Below are 18,033 nucleotides of genomic sequence, written 5' to 3'. Positions count from 1 at the left end.
TTATCAATGGAGGCTGAATAATGCAAAGGAAGAAGGTTTCAACAGTGATATACTGATCATAGATAGCAAAACCACTGAATAAAGCTGAAGACAATGAAGAAAAAACTAAAATCCGGAGGCAGAAACAGTCTTACTCAATCATCGCACCTGTTACACAGGGAAACAAGGATGCATTTCACCTATAACACATAGGAGGTGTGATGCATCTAGATTGCCAATGAGAGACAGTGCAATGGTCCAGGGATGAGGCTGAGCTTGGTTTTCACTCACAGTTTGCAACTAAGTTCAGGGATTTACGCTGAGCTAATGATTGTCAGTAAACAAAAAGTATAGGGGCTGATCTAATGAGGTTATTTGAGCTACCACTAGGGCACTTAGGATGTTTGCAAGTCAGATGTTCATTTCATAAACCAACCTACAGATTGACTGAAGCAGCATTGATCTACTTTGCAGTTGCATAGAAAAAGCAGTTCGAAGGCTAGCTGGCTTAACTTCAGGCTCCGTCTGTGGTTTATAAAGCAAACAACAGTAACAAAACAAATAAACTATTCACTCCCCAGCAGAGTCACCATTTTGTTATCAGGAAAAATAGTGTCCATTTAGAGCTACTAGTCCACTAAGACGGGTAGCTATCTTAGAAACAAACAAACCAAATTTACTTTTGTTTTCCTTTATGAGAGATAGATGAGAGAGAAGTAAAGAGTACCAACCTCAGTATTTCACTAGTCTCCTTGCTTGTTTCCACTCTCCTTTGATAGAGCTTTCGCCACTGCTTTCTCACTTGTCTCGTTTCAAAGAACACCTGTAGAGTCAAAGAAGAAAAATACCATCAAATCATAGCGATCTATAACCATAAACAATATAGTGTCAGATGTATATTAACCATACCAATGTATATACAAATACAAGATTCAGAAATATACAACATATGGAGGAAAACTCAAATAGCTTTATTGATAGAAGTAGTAGAAGAGAGGATTACAACCAAGCTGTCTGATCCACCATCATCCTCCCAGCATGAAAGCACTCTTCACCTCATACAAAGCAATATCACCCAACAATACAATGTCTCAAAGAGAAACCAACATCACTTCCTTACAAAATACAAAATTCCAGCCTCTGGATCTCTAGGATGAGGGATCCATATATAGATGTTCGCAGGAGAGTGAGTCAGCTTCTGGGATTTTGATTAGTGTCATTTCACTGATAGTTCTTGGTTCCACTTGGAGATTTCATGATCTCTTACTCATCCCTAGGCGAATTTAGAGAGGCAAATGTCGTATGAGCAGTTTCTAGAAGATTCTTTGAATTTCCACCTAGCAAATTGCCTTTGCCATTTGTCTTCTCTCACTCATTGCACCCTACAGAAGGGCTTTTCAGTATGCATCACACCCTCATGCGTAACAGGTGAGATGCGTCGCACCCTTAGCATGGAGCAGTCTGTATGGTCCAGTTTTGACCAGTTCTCAGCAGTTTTTCAGGGAGAAATTCTGGGAAATGATGTAGTCAATTGACCTTGTTCCTTTAGGGTATGAAACAACACTTTTAGGGGTTTAGAATCCCTTGGTTTATGGACATATGTGATTGGGGTTACAATGCCCAAATATGTCTATAACAAATGGGATTCTACCTTTTTTGGGTAAGACCAAATCAAATATTTTTTGATGGAAGTAGAAGAAGATATACTACTGCAAGGTTTCTTTAGAAATTGCATCTTTTCATCTACCAATAATTTGATCTCTATAATGTTATGCATAGATCTAAATAAGAGGGTTACCTTTGTGGAAGTGTTAGAGCATCCTTGCATAATTAGTCAAGTAGAATTATTTGTGCATAACACAAATGGGATTAAAGGGAAACATAGTGTCACTTGTGACTCCTTGAGGTTAGGGGAAAATTCTATATCTCTCTTTGACAATAAAATGAAACATCAAATTTCTCAAATAGGATCAAGTTTCAAAAAAAAAAATGCAACGATAGTTTCTCATCATATAAAGGTTGTATCTAAGTATGTGATGTCAATTGAAGAGAGTGGATATCAAACACAAAAGGAAAAAATCTCTAGTACTAGATGCCTTATTTCACATGAGGAGAATCATACAATACACCTAGGGGAGCTTGAACAATTAGATCTCAAGGTCTTAGAATCCATTTTCCTCAAAGAAACCATTAGTAGTTTGGTTTATAGAGTTCCATACCATAACATTGGTCGCATTTTATTTAACATATCACTTGAAACTAGCAAAGAAAAAGTACACTAAGGATCCTACTGAAGTTGTTTCATATTTTGTGAAATTGGTTTTAGATTGTTGGAACTTATGACAAGGAGGATGTTTTATTGCACTAAATGTAAGAAATTGTGAAGTACGAAGAATCAAATAATGGGGCAGAGGGACTTTCTATAAGGTTGTTTTATCTTGTATTACCTCCAGTAGTGTATCGTATTGTGTGCAAAATGATCTGACATCACTTTGTCAGGCCCAAAAATGGTCATATGTTTACCCCTATGATATCATATTTTTTTCCCTTGTTTTACCTATTCTGCACCTCTTGCCCTGCAATTCCATGGCTTTTTTATGCAATTATAAAGAAATGTGTTCAATTAGCATTTTATTAAAAGGTTGAAAGGTAAACCCTTATTTATACCTAAACACCTTCATTATGTGAATTTTATAGGATTAATGGTTATTAAAAAGTTTCTACTAAAGGTGGTGTAGATCTTGCACCTCATATAGAGGTCTTATAACCAAGGAGATGAATGTGTGTTGAATGTTTAACACTAATTATACCATGTGGTCCTATTGATTAGTCATCATCTTGTACACATTTCAAACGTCTTCACAAATGTTAGTTCAAAGTCTTGTGTGCCTAAAGGAGATCACAGTTGGTTCGAGGATGAGATGGGGGGAACTATATTGATTTCTTCCTTCGTCAGTGATCTGAAAATCTCTTGGAATAGTTCATGGTTACACTAGATCCAATCTCTTTTCCATGGTTGTTGTGATTTACACTTATTTTTCTATGAATGTTTCGGTTGTAAAAGCCCATATTTGTAATTTAATGTGTATAAAAAGAGATATTATGTCCTTTAGTCAGTTTAGTGATATTATTAGAAATTTATGTTGTTAGTTTAGTTCTCTATGTCACTACTTTAGTCAATTGGACATGAGCCATTGACATATGATGTAAAATACAGAGAAATATTTAATATAAATCTTCCATGCTAGGTTTCCTATTTTTTGTGAATTTGATGTTGAAGGATACTATATGATTTAAATCATTTACAAAGGGTATGTGCTTGTTGATTGGGCTTGCCAATCCACCTTGTCACCCCTCTTGTTTATTCATTTATTAGAATAGGCTATCAATCTAATGATTGGTGTGTGATGTCTACACTTTGGTGTGCTAACTCATGTGTTTTCTCTCAAATATGAACATTTCTTGTATAGAAGGTATAATATGCTTCTCTGATAAATATCTCTCCATTATATATTTGTTTTACATTCAACGATATGGAAATATTAGAACTGTAAGTGTGATAAGTTTTTATGGTGAGAACAATACATATAAATCATAATTATAATCAATCCCCGTGTGAATGTTATTCATAAGTTACAATAATATTTCTTTAATCATGTTGTGGTGATTGAACAAACTAATACTCTGTTTCAAAAGATCTAGTTTTGAGGGTCTTAATCTTTAGCTACGACATGTAGCATTCTATTAAGTGGTAATGCAAAGGTGCAATAGATTGAATGAGATATAAAGTTATGTTTCAAGTTGTGAAATAAGGGAAATAGATCCATTGAGATATAAAGTCCTTTGTTAAGTCACAATACAAGTGCAACTAGACCATTGAAACCTAGATTATTTTGTTAAGTCATAACTCGATCTATATCAAATCCATTGTGATATGAAGTTGATGTTGAATGACAATGTGAATTGTGACAAGACTAATGTGATTTGGATTTGTTGGTCAAATTAAACTATACATTGCAAGCTTTGTAAATTGTCCCTTGATTCATTATGTGCATTAAAACAGAGCAAATAAATACATTGTTGTTTGGATTATGAGATTAAAGATTTCATGATAGATGTATTTCAATACATGTAATGTGTTCCCTTATATATTTTTGTAAGTATGAATTGCATGAGGATTTGAGTAAAATATTTTTTTCTAAAAATAATTTAATTATTAAGTCACAACCTTGCAGGGTTTCCAAGCAATTGATTACAGAGTAATGGTTTATGTTTCTAGGGTTACAAATCAGTCTTTTTAATGCCTTTTTCTTGTGTCCTTTCATATGAGAAGTAGAAAAACAACATTTCCAAAAGTTGTATTTAATTGAGAAAGCGAGTTATTTTTTATGAAGAATTGAAGTGTGCATATATGTTTGAAGAGAGAGTGAGAGTATTAGATCTCGGTGTAGATATTTTAATTTATCCATATAGTGTTTGTTTGCATAGTTAGCATATATCGTTGGATTGGTAATTCCATAAGAAGATTTGAAACCATTCTTGTATTTCTTTGATTTTACATGGAAGTTGTTGGAAAAAGAACCGGCTGCAGATTCACAATAGAAGTTTTTTTGTTTCTTTTGGATTTGGGTGCTCTACATTGCATGATAACTATGTGGATTGTCCAGGATTTCAACTATTTTTGTTCGTAACCTTGAAGTTGCTCAGTTTAGTTGAAATTCAGTGCTCATATTTCCAATTGATTGGTAGATAGGATTTTCTATTTGAATAAATACCATTTGATTGCAGGAATAGTACCAAAATTTTGATCATTATTTGCAGGATATGAAGAGTATTAATGGAAAGGATAGATTAGGGATTTTTTTTGTAGGATTCTAGAGTCTTCTTCGGGAATTTCTAGTGCTACATCTCAAAGTCTACAGTCCCTGAATTGAGATAATAAATGTTGGGTCACTAAGACAACATACACTGGAACCCTTGTTATAGGACAAAATGACCTCCTCATCAACTCAGAGGTGAAAGATAGCATGACTGAAGTAAAGACCACAATTGCAGGCCTTGAATCCACACTAACATTGGTTTTGCACTGCTAACCTACTTTATAAAGCTTGTTACCAAGCATAGAGGAGCGTTAGTCACCCTGCTAACTCAAGTTGTTAGACCAGGGGGAGCGTTAGTGAAACTAAGAGATAATCAATGGGTCAAGCCAATGAATCTGCTCACAAATATCTAGATATTTATCCCTACATTTGCTCAAGAAAAGTAGGGAAAGTCCCAAAAATCAAACTATTTGGGGAAATTCCAATTTGAGAATGAAGGCAAATGGGAAAAAGCTTGAAAACAGGGCAAGTTCATTGCTTTTCCCCTAATGAACTCTAGGAGGAGCTTGGCAGACCTAATTTGATTGTTACATAAGTAGTGAAAGGGCCATTGTGAAGGGGTTAGAGCATTTGAAAGAATAGCCCACTAAGCTGTTGTGAACTGTCATACACTTGAAGAAGTGAACTGAAAGAGAGAGAGAGAGAGAGAGAGAGAGAGAGAGAGAGAGAGAGAGAGAGAGAGAGAGAGAGAGAGAGAGAGAGAGAGAGAGAGAGAGAGAGAGAGAGAGAGGAAGAAGGGGCAAGAGAAGGCTGATACAACGGATGGTTGTAATCACTCTTCCATTAAAAATACAGAACTGCAGTTGTGTTCCCTATTCCATAGTGTCAGTAACATTTTTCATTGAGTTGTTCATTTCGATACTTGTCGAGTTGAGTAGTTTAAGTTGTATACAAGTATATGTTCATTGTGCATTCTTATATTATTTTTCAATATTGTATGTTGTGATTGTGTTTGCCTTTCCTTTTTGTAGGAATTGTCTTGGAGCCGACTTTGAAGGAGTTTTTCTTGGCTGCATAGCAATCTCCAAACAAATCTAGAAGGAGACTTGAGGTAATTCTCTTTCCATACTTTGTCAACTTATATTCAATAGATGAACATGTGTATAACTTGGTAGCTTTTGAAAATAATCTTACAGTCTGTCGAAGGTCCCAGGAAGGCCTTTGAGGGTAGTTTTCATTCTCCATACACCGTGCATTTTACCCCATAGCAACCCTCACATTGCATGAATCGATGAGGAAGTTGGACATGGGTTGTAGTTAACAAGCCATTTGGGAAGTACTTAATATCAGCAGAGGATTTGAGTAATCCGATATGTCAGTTGTTTAGTGAAGAGAAAGTTTATCAGATTGATCATTACCTTACAAAGGAGTTAGTGCATAATTTGTTAGTAGTTTAATTCACAAATTGAAATTTTTTTCCCCTTTGGAATCAATATAACATCAATAATGTTTAGATTGTCTTTAGGGAAGATTTTGGAATAAAGTATTGAGGTGGATACTTTCGTGATACCATTCAAAATCATCTATTACAAATTATTCGTTTGATATCTATGGAGAAGTTAGTTTCCCTTTACCCTACGAACATATGGTATTATAAATTTAATGTCCTTGAATATGTTCAACCTATAAGGCTAAAGATGTAGTTCTTGAACAATACAGGGGTTATATAGAAGATTAAAAAAGTTCCAAATGACTCCAAGACTTCAAATTTTGCAAATGTGGTTTGAGAATACATAAAAAAAAGTTGGGATGGGTTTCCTTTCATACTTAAAGTAGGGAAGGAATTGAATTCATGGAAAGAATAAATCCATGTTTAATTCAAGGATTTCCTTAGTGACATTTTCAAATGCAACCAACATGGAAGAAATGAATTTGTGATATGATTGCATCCATTAGAGGCCATGTACATGAAGCTTACAATTAAGCAATTTTATTAGCCAAAACAACTTTGAAAATGTGGGTTCATCAACCAATGATACATCTTCAATATTTTCTATGTTGCAACAAAAAATTAGTATAAGACTCTTAGATTCAAAGTCAACAATTCTTGAATTTTCCATCTTCCAGTCTTATTGGGCCAATAGTTGATAATGCAAGTAGAATTATGAGAACAAGTCAAAAAATCGAAAGTGTAACAAATTACAGATTTACTTGATGAAGTTGCGAATGCCATAAAAGCAACCATCAAAAGCTTTGCATAAAAGAAGGTTGAAAAAAAAAAAAAAAAAAAATAGTGTGGTTTTGATCAGCTACCTACTTCATTTGGAAGGAGGACATCCCAATCCTTAGGTGTGGGGGAGATGTTGAGTTATTATTTTGACATCTTTTACATGATACATGGTCTTATTTTGACCATTTTATCCTATAAATACACCTAATTATTATCCATATTATCATACTTATGAACCTAATGTGCCTGACAAGCTAGAAGAGAAAATTTTGTTAATATTTATGTTTTCCTTTGTTTTTACTAAATTACAAAGGGTACAGACTAATATTTCTAATGATAGATGTTATTCGCCTAGTTAACTTTTATCACCCGATCTTAATCATTTGTATATCCACACATTTCTAGATAATATTGCAAAACGTGATTTTTTTCATTAAGATGTTTGACATGGCATAATGCGAATCAGATCACACCAAGGTCCAACAGGGTAGCTTTGAACCCATGATCAAATGTTCTCAATCAAATACGTGCTGAAATAGGAGAAATGATCTTCCCAAATTATTTATGAGTTGATGGAGATTAATTTAGAAAATAAAAGACATTGGTTTTGTGCATAACACACTCATTTAGCTGAATCATGAGCGACTTTCCAAAATTGCAAAGGATCTGGGAGATAATAGTGAATATCTTAATTGAGTTGCTCAGATTTGTTGTTACAACCATCTTCTCCAATGTTCTAGACCAATGGATGTGCCTGCCTAGCAAGGAGGATGAAGAGGTCTATTTTTAGATGCTCGAGATTGAATTTACCTTTTATCTTGATCATGGATCAATATCATTGTAATATTATCTTCCCTAAATATCTACTTATCCATGTTTGTATTATGGTTTCCAAAACATAAGAACTATTTACCAATTCAATGATCCATATATATGATTTTCTCCTATCTATATACCTAAGTTGTGATGTAATCAGATAAGAGAGGGAGAGGGAGAGAGAGCAGAAAAGATTAGAGAGAAAGGGAAGATAATTAGATATAAAAATTTTGGTGAACAATATTGTAAATTGTTTAAGATTCCTTTTGCAATGAAATAATGTTATATATGTTTTTGTATAAGGTGTGGATCATTTCTTAGCACTATCATATCTTTCTCCATAATGCATGTTAGGATTGGCAAGGCCCCCATTCCATGGTGTGCATTGTGTTCATTCATTTCTAGTTAGCTAGTTTAGTTGTGGATTTGATTTCCTTGTCTACATTTCAGCTATAGTTTATGCTTTCTATTTTTAATCTTTTTATTACATGTTGAGTTATCCATAGGAGTTGATCCACTAAAGATTGAAGGACCAAATAATCTTGATAAGAGATCACAAGAACCTTTAGGAAATACTATGGTTGGTGCTGAGAAAGCATTTGAGTAACCTTCATCTAGTGATGAAATTTTTCTATGGAGAAGTTTGGTTTATGAAAGTGTTTCCTTCACAGGCTGGCATAGGCTCTAATTTTGCATTTCCTGTGCTTGCACCTAAAATATTATGTAGAAATTTTGAATAATATGACACTTATTCATAGAGATTATCCCGATTATACACTATTGCGGAATACATGCATAATACATAACCTCCTCTACGTTGATCATCAATTTTGCGGAATTAAAAACAATGAAACATCAATCGCATGCGCACATTAACACAGTATGTAACCCGGGGAAAGCATACAGCTGAAACCCCCACACTATCTGTATATTATAATGATTGATAACATGTAACAATACATAGCACAATACTCCTCACAAGTACTCAGTACTATCTTCACCTGTTACACACAAACTAGCTCAGATCTGAATCAATCGCAGGTTCAAATCTCCTCCGCTGCTTGCCTGCCTCCACTGCAGAATCCTGCATGAGAATGGCTGATCCAAACTTGTATTTCCCTTGGCTGAACCACGCAATCCTCATTGTCATTAATCAATCCCATTGATTGTGCAAATCTCATGCACAACTATAGTCACAACTGACAGCTGCCTTACCCTTTCACTCACCTCTAACACTTGTCTCCACTGAACTGTCCATGCACTGAGTTAACTGATGTATTTTTTTGTTGCTTTATGAGTTAATAATTAGTGAATTAATTAATAATTAATTCACATCACTCATCACTAGTGTATTTGCAGTTAAACTAAATACAACTCGTTCAACCAAGTCAAACTGAACACAACTCCATCAACTCCTCAATGAACTCCACCGAAACTCAACCACATGAGTTATAACTGAAGTCCTACATGCAATAGCTCAACTGACCCACAAGAAAAGCGTATTTCCTTCTGACAGCTGCATATGCCACATTTGTAGCTCAAACTGAAGTGCTCCAAGAGGATAAAATAATGTTTATAGTCTAAATATTATTATGATCTAATAATATTCGACTGTTCTATTTTTAGCCTGGCAGTCTAAAAATAGAATCCTCCCATATGTCTAAAAATAGAAGTCCATCTATTTTTACCAACATGACCAATCATTCACAAATAGCATCCTACAACTCATAGACCATGATCCATATGTCTAAAAATAGACATAGTCTAAAAATAGACTTTGCACCAAAATAGCCTGGGGGGCCACTTAGTGAAGGCGACTCCTTTCCACTAAGCTCCATCATCTTGTTACATTTTCAACACTCCCTCTCAACAATATATGGATTATCAGCAACCCCTATCCTGCAACTCTGGAATGTTCTGCATGCAACACATTTTCCCAGTCCACTTGCTCCAACAACACTTGGAACAAAAACACTCCCAACTGACCACTTTGTTGGGCTAGGAACATACTCTGATGCTGAAGCTCTACTTATTGCTGACAAGTGATCCCTCTCTAACATCTGTGCTACTGCAACATCTCCATGCATCTCGCACCATTGCGCACTTCTCTGTGCCACCTAGCACTGTGCAAAACACTTGTGCCTCTCGCATTCTTGTAGCCTGCTAGCTATGCATTGTCCTAGGATTCCCTACACTGTCACTCTCTCTGCCACTCCATCTGCATCTGTCTCTACCCAATCAGTAAGTTCCTGCTACTCCACATCGGGGCTCCTGTAGCAAGGTCTCATCCAAGAGGTTGGGTACCTCAAGGATCCTGCCCCTCCTCCTTGGGACGATCAATCCACATCACCCCACCTCCTACTTGGAGGTATGGCTACATGCGATCCCTCTGCCCACCTGGCTCAAATTTTCCCCCTACTGGAGGTCTCTGCATGAGTAGATGTCTCTACTCTATCTCCTCTCAGCTTCCCTTCTTGTGGATGCTCCACAACCTCCTGAAGCTGCTGCACCAATTGTGGCTCCTCCACAATCGTCTGAGACTTCTTTTGGCTCTGCATGTTGAGAGGTAATATATGCTCCCTCTCAACCACCAAGTCTCCATCAGTTGCCTTGCTTCTCAAGGCTCTGCATGCATCTTGAACCTCAAGAGCATACAGGTTCTTGACCCATGAACCAATCCGCTTCACCTGTCTAGTGATGATGTGTCTAAGGAAAACCTTTCCCTTACTGAAGACTACATCATAGCCTCCGTCTTCCAACATTGTGATCGACACCAAGTTTCTCTTCAGTCCTGGTACATACTTGACATCAGTCAAGGTAAGGCAAGCTCCATGCTCCCTCTGAAAAATAACCGTGCCTACACCTGAGACATTATACTTCTCATCATTACCCATCGCTATGAGTATCTGGAGATATTTCTCCTCCAAAGTACTGAACAAACTCTTGTCACCGGTCATGTGGAAAGAAGCTCCATTGTCAAGAAACCAACCAATTCCCACCATGGATGAAACCATGCATGCAAAGAGTGTGAAATCCAACTCAAACTGTGAAGCAAGTGCCTCACCTTCAGATCCTTCCCCGGATCCCTTCTTGGATTTCTTCTTTGGGCAATTAGTAGCATAATGGCCCAACTCATGACAACGAAAGCATCTCACCTTCGACTTGTCAATCTTCTTCCCATCATTGAAAGAACTAGATTCAGAAAGAGAACCCTTCTCCTTCCCCTCCTTCACCTTACTCACTAAGGCACAGTTCTCCTCATCATGTATGGATGAAGAACTGTCTCTGGTGCTCTGTCTGATCTCCTCTTGCACAAGATCCGACCAAAGTCTCTCCCATCATGGCAATTTCTTCCGACCATTGGCAGAGTCCTGATAGGAATGCCAACTCTTTGGAAGACCAAGGAGAGCCAAGCTCACCAATTCCTCATCATCAACAGTCACCCCCACACTTCCCAGCTCATCCCTGCATTGGGTGAACTTCGTGAGATACCTGGGCATACTGTCTCCATTCTCACACTTAATGTTTCTGAGTTTATCCTTGAGCACCAACTTCCTCTGATCGCTCTTGCTTTGGAATAGATCTATCAAAGCTTTCCACATCAAGTATGGAGAAGCCTTTCCATGCAGGTTGGACACAATGTGATCCTTCACGCCCTCCAATAGAATCCTTCGACACTTTGATGTCTTCTTTTTCCAAGCCTCAACTTGAGCAGTATCAGTAGGCTTTGGGACCTCAGCCTCTATGAACTCCTTCAGCCCATTGTCATCTAACACTGCCTCCATCCTGTCTTTCCATGCAATATAATTCAAGCTGCCCTCAAGAGCATACTCCAATCGCAATCCGTTGAAAGACATTTCAACTTTGACACCAAGAAAACACTGCTACAAATTTGAATTCCACCAGCTCAAAACTCAACCGCTTCTGATCTCAAATTTGTGAGAACAAAGTATTTCTCATACAGAGATTGACTGTATGGGCTTTTACCGGATATCTCACCTTCCAAAAGAAGGATGAATCCAGAGGCTACCTGGCCCAATTACAGACTCTACCTGAAGAAATAAAATGTAAACACTTTCTAAATAATAGATCTGATGATCAACTCTGCTCCAATACCATGTAGAAATTTTGAATAATATGACACTTATTCACAGAGATTATCTCAATTATACACTATTTCCGAATACATGCATAATACATAACCTCCTCTATGTTGATCATCAATTTTGCGGAATTAAAAACAATGAAACATCAATCGCATGCGCACATTAACACAATATGTAACCAGGGGAAAGCATACAGCTGAAAACCCCACACTATCTATATATTATAATGATTGAGAACATGTAAGAATACATAGTACAATACTGCTCACAAGTACTCAGTACTCTCTCCACCTGTTACACACAAACTAGCTCAGATCTGAATCAATCACAGGTTCAAATCTCCTCCGCTACTTGCCTACCTCCACTGCGCAATCCTGCATGAGAATGGATGAGAATGGCTGATCCAAACTCGTATTTCCCTTGGCTGAACCACGCAATCCTCATTGGCATTACTTAATCCCATTGATTGTGCAAATCTCATGCACAACTATAGTCACAACTGACAGTTGTCTTGCCCTTTCACTCACCTCTAACACTTGTCTCCACTGAATTGTCCATGCACTGAGTTAACTGATGTATTCTTTAGTTGCTTTATGAGTTAATAATTAGTGAATTAATTAATAATTAATTCACATCACTCATCACTAGTGTATTTGCAGTTAAACTAAATACAACTAGTTCAACCAAGTCAAACTGAACACAACTCCATCAACTCATCAATCAACTCCACCGAAACTCAACCACATGAGTTCTAACTGAAGTCTTGCATGCAATAGCTCAACTGACCCACAAGAAAAGTGTATTTCCTTCTGTCAGCTGCATGTGCCACATATGTAGCTCAAACTGAAGTTCTCTAAGAGGATAAGATAATGTTTATAGTCCAAATATTATTATGAGCTAATAATATTCGATTGTTCTATTTTTAGCCTGGCAGTCTAAAAATAGAATCTGCCCATATGTCTAAAAATAGAAGTCCATCTATTTTTACCAACATTACCAATTATCCACAAATAGCATCCTACAACTCATAGACCATGATCCATATGTCTAAAAATAGACATAGTCTAAAAATAGACTTTGCGTCAAAAATAGCCTGCGGGCCCACTTAGTGAAGGCGACTCCTTTCCACTAAGCTCCATCATCTTGTTGCATTTTCAACATATTACAAGCTCCAAATTGAAGATTTAATGTCTGGAATTTATACATATAAATAACCTGACAAAGATAAGTTTCAATTTTAAAGAATTTTCTAATGAAAGTGTGGTTTAATTTATTCTAAAACAATTGTGACTAATCTCATAAGAATTTTATTCCTATGATATAAGTGATTTGTTGAACCCTTCAGCATAGATATATGATTTTTATCACAAGAAATATAAAATTGGTGTAGCCGAAGTATACTGGAGCTAAAGACTTCAGGATTTAGGCCATTGTGATGACACAGGAAACTTGGGCTCTGCATTAATCACCATGGCATATGTTGTGAAAAAATTGTTATGTCCTTATAGCATGCCACAGGGACACCATGGTTGTGAGACTCCATCAAGAGCATTCTTATGTGAGGAATCTTACAAAAATGAAAGGATCATCTCAGAGACTCAGGAGGTAGAGAAGGGGTCTGATACCTAAACTTGGAAGGTGTGCGATGAGCACCAATATTTGTTAGGTCCCTATACTACTAGTGTAGCCCCTTATTTTTATTCTTAGTGTAGCCCCCTTTATTGTTGTTGTTGTGCCCATGTAGTCTCGATATTGTTATTATTGTGCCCCATAGAACCCCACTATTGTTATTGTTGTGCCTTTACATTATTATTTTTATGTAGGCTATTATTATATTGTGACCCCTTGGACTCCTATATATAAAAAGGAGGTCTTGTAATTTGTATCATCTAAGAATTGTTAATTTATGTAATGTAAAGGAGAATTACCCCTCAATTTAAGTTGTTGATTTATATTTTCTTCTATTTTGTGAGTTGGTTGCATAACATTTGGTATCAAAGCTTTGGATTCTAGGGTTTTGCTGTTGCAAACAATGCATCGTGGAATTTTCACAATAACGTTTTTCTATGAACGTTCAGAAGATGAAATTTTTACTGTGAGGAGCCGACATCCTGATGAACTTCATGTAAAAATTTCATATCTTTGTTCGTTGTATTTTTGAAGATATGGTCCAAATAATTTAGTGTTTTTGTATGCTCCATAATTTTGTCTCAAATAGGTGATCTTGGGAAAATCATTATATCTTCCTCTACAAGCATTAGATTTGAATTTCGTAAAATGCATCCGAAATTGCACAGACTTTAGTATCTTGTTTTTTTTTTCAGTTCTAAAGGTCGAAAATGTGACACGTGGAAATCCATACAAGTTTTCTCTACTGAACCATTCCATAACCAACTCATTGCGGGATATTGGACATAACTTTATCTTGAAGAATCGAAATCTATTCTTACTTGTGGAATTGGAAAGAAGACTCATAGGGATACCATAAGACCTAATTTCAGACCTTGGAGATTTGAATTTATAGAGATACAATAGATTCAATATCGAGCTCCTACAAATTAAGAAAAAGGTGTGTATTGTTTTTAAATTTGCATAAGTTCTATTTGAAGAATTAGTTTGAAGTGATTTGAGGGGCCTAGTGAAGCATAAATATCATTGTTTGAACCCAAAATTACTGGAATAAATAAAATGGAATCACCTGGTAATAAACCATAAATCTCTACTATGACGCATGAAGAAGAGGAAGAAATGCAAAATGAAATATCAAAATTACGAGACCAAGTGCAACAAATTTCGATCTCGCAAAGAGTAACCAAAAATGAAATGGAAACTAAGATGGATGGTTTGAAGAATGGTTTAAACACATACATGTAAGGTTTTAAGGATGGATTAAAATCATATATGGAAGGTTTTAAGGATGGTTTAAAAGCAGATATCGAAGGTTTGAAAGAAGGTTTGACAAGGTTGCTACAAGAAATGTTTCCTAATGAAGAAAAGAGATTAGATGAAACTCATAATGAGAACAAAAGAAATGTTAATAATTATTTCATAGACTGTAACATTGGATTGAAGACCCACCATACTCCAAATATTGATATGAGGAAGTTTGATGGCAAGGATCCGGTAACATGGATACTATGGATGAAGCAATGTTTTCATGATCCAGGTGGCTCCAAAGAGACACACAGGACAAAGATGGCTTATGAATGCTCAAAAATCAAAGTGTTCAGAATGATTTTGACCCAGGACCAAAGTGTAGATCTCATCCTCCTGATCATGGCAATGAAAACGGTTCGTCAATCTGAGTCCGTATGCGAAAGTTAGAAGCAGTCAAAGTTGGGTTGACTTTTTAATGACTAGGCAGGCTTAAGGAGGCCACAATTTGGACCGAACCTGACCACCGGATTCCGTCCAACTCCGGCCAAATTCCAGGTGAAATTGTGGGGTCGTCAGTTTGACTCCTACTGCTTAAAATTCGAATTTCAAAAAAGTGCATTATGGTTATATATAAAACAAAACAAAAGAAAAATTAAGGGGGGTGGGGGCCACCAACCCCAACCCCCCCCCCCCAACCAACAATCAACGTATTACATAACATGAATTTGGGGGTCTGCGTGGGTCAAACCCGCCCAGACCACATGGGTCGGCCCCATAAACAACATACCATATATATATCTAGATATATATATATATATATATATATATATATATATATATATATATATATATATATATATATATAATATATATATATATATATATATATATATATATATATATATATATACATATATATATACATATATATATACATATATATATACATATACATATACATATACATATACATTTCTTTCCACTGGAAAAATCAGTAACTTTCATTTATATTAGAAAATTACATAAGCAGATGCCATGGCATTACTGTCTTGTTCATACAAAATCCACCTTTTCAGGTGATTTTCAGTGTGTATCAAAAAGTGCTAATTACATTACATTGTTCTGGCTCTACAGCCTATTCGCATATACAAAAAGATTCTATTTTATAATTATAACAGCAGTTTTGTCGAATTAGTCTCCATTCCCGGTCAGCTATTGGGACTATTGTCCCTCTGTTGCCTCTGATCTATATATGGTTGGTGGTAAAACTGATGTTCATCTGACCCATTCTGCTCCACTATTTGCCCATCGCCTCGCAGAAGTGTCGAGGCCTCTTTGGATAGTTTGTCAGCCTCGCTATTGTGTTCTCTGTAAATATGCACACAAGTGAAATGATCAAAAGCTGCTTTGAGTGTGAGAGTATTATGTAATAAATTGCTGAGTGTGTGAGAGTGGCAAGTGGTGACATTATTGATCCAATTAATAACCACCAATGAGTCCCCAAATATATTGATCTGTGTGTGCTGATGTGATAAAGCAAATTGTAGAAGATTATGTAGTGCAGAGAGCTCAGCAAAATTGTTTGATCCATTTCCGAAACCTAGTTTAGCTAGATATCTGTGTTGTTCATTTATGTGTAGGACAAATCCTCCACCACACCCGGCTTGGTTCGCTGCCCCGTCAAAAAAGGCCCAAGGGATGGATCTGTCAATCTCGGGCATGGGCTGTATGGATCTGGGTCTGGTAGGAGGCGGATCTGGTAACTCTTGATAAGCAGCAATAACAGCGATTTCAATCCGGCAGCCCATAATCGGTCGGTCCTCGAAAATGGCCCTATTCCGGGCGAGCCAGATATACCAGGTGGCCACAGGGGGGAGGTTGATCAATTTTGAGTCCGGGTGGGTTTGATACCAGCTACTCCATGCGCTTTGTAAATCAGGTCCCCTCCATTGTCCCGATATGCCCAATTGTTGACAAATATTTCTCCAGAGGATTTGGACAGTCGGGCAGAGAAGAAAGATGTGGTCTGTAAATTCAGACGCATTTTTGCAGAAGATGCACCAAGAGGGGCCGTGTATGGCTCTGTGGGTCAACTGTTCTCCTGTGGGGACGATACCATGGAGAGCACACCAGAAGAATAGTTTTGATCGGGGAGAGGCCTTGAGCTTCCATATGATATGCCACCACGGGTGGATCTGTTCCGGTGATCTGTGAGATATGAGAGCACTGTATCCGTGCTTTGGTGCATATATACCATGGTCCGCTGGGCACCAAATAAGTTCATCTGGCCCTTGCTTGATGCGGATGTGAGATTCAGATAAAGCCATGGTATATTGGTCCCATTCCTGATGCCATTGAATAGGGAGATCCAAATATTGGGCAGTTTTCCAAGCTTGAGCGAAAATGTCTGTTCGATGCGGGTCAGCAATCTGAGCGAAGTGCCGAATCCCCCGGGATTGTAGGTAATTGATAAGCTCCTGATTTAATATATGTCTACCCCCGCTGTTATTCCATGGGTCCATGCCTATCCTGCCCGTCATGCCATCATTTATGCGCCAAGCCAGGTTGTCCCGAATGAGGGGAAGGGAATCAATCAAGGCCTTCCAGACAGAAGAGCATCCTTTTGAAGACCAGGTTGGTAGTCGGGCCCAATCCAAAATATTTTGAGGCCAAATGTATTTGTGATAATTAACATGAGTCCACAGATTTTGACTAGTGAGCAGTGTCCATCCCATCTTGGCAGCTAGTGCTTTGGCAAAATCTGGGAGGTCTTTGAGCCCCCAACCTCCCCATTTTTTGGGAAGAGAGATTTTCTTCCAACTAATCCAAGCGAATATTCTTTTCTCCTGACTCCCATTCCATAGGTAGCGATTGCACAGCTGCTGCAGCCTCCCCAGGATATTCCTTGGAATCCAGGCTAGTGCCATCCAGAAGACCGGGGTAGCCTCTAGCACAAATTTGATGAGCACCAGTCTACCTGCCCTAGATAGATATCTGTGGCTCCAACCCAAAAGCCTCTTTTCTAATTTGGCCACCAACCAGACCCAATCAGCTATCCTTTGACAGGTAGGCTTCAGATTGAAACCCAGGTATTTGAGACCTCTATCCAGGGAGTGCACCGAGTAAGGAAAAGCCTGAAGGGCAGTCCGAGTCTCCTGAACAGATGTGCGAGCGCAGGTGATGGTGGATTTTGTCTGATTTGGCT

The 18,033-nt window shown here is 37.4% G+C and overlaps 1 pseudogene; it reads left to right on the top strand.

Annotated features, from left to right (window-relative positions):
- Window positions 1–6,082: 6,082 nt before the first annotated feature.
- Window positions 6,083–6,796, top strand: LOC149223324 (glucose-6-phosphate 1-dehydrogenase 6, cytoplasmic pseudogene; annotated as a pseudogene).
- The last annotated feature ends 11,237 nt before the right edge of the window (window positions 6,797–18,033 follow it).

This window comes from Pinus tabuliformis, chromosome Q (genome assembly GCF_031772625.1).
Source record: "Pinus tabuliformis cultivar Carrire ecotype Pingquan chromosome Q, CPIR1, whole genome shotgun sequence".
Taxonomy (NCBI): Eukaryota; Viridiplantae; Streptophyta; class Pinopsida; order Pinales; family Pinaceae; genus Pinus; species Pinus tabuliformis.
This window is presented reverse-complemented; position numbering and strand designations above follow the sequence as displayed.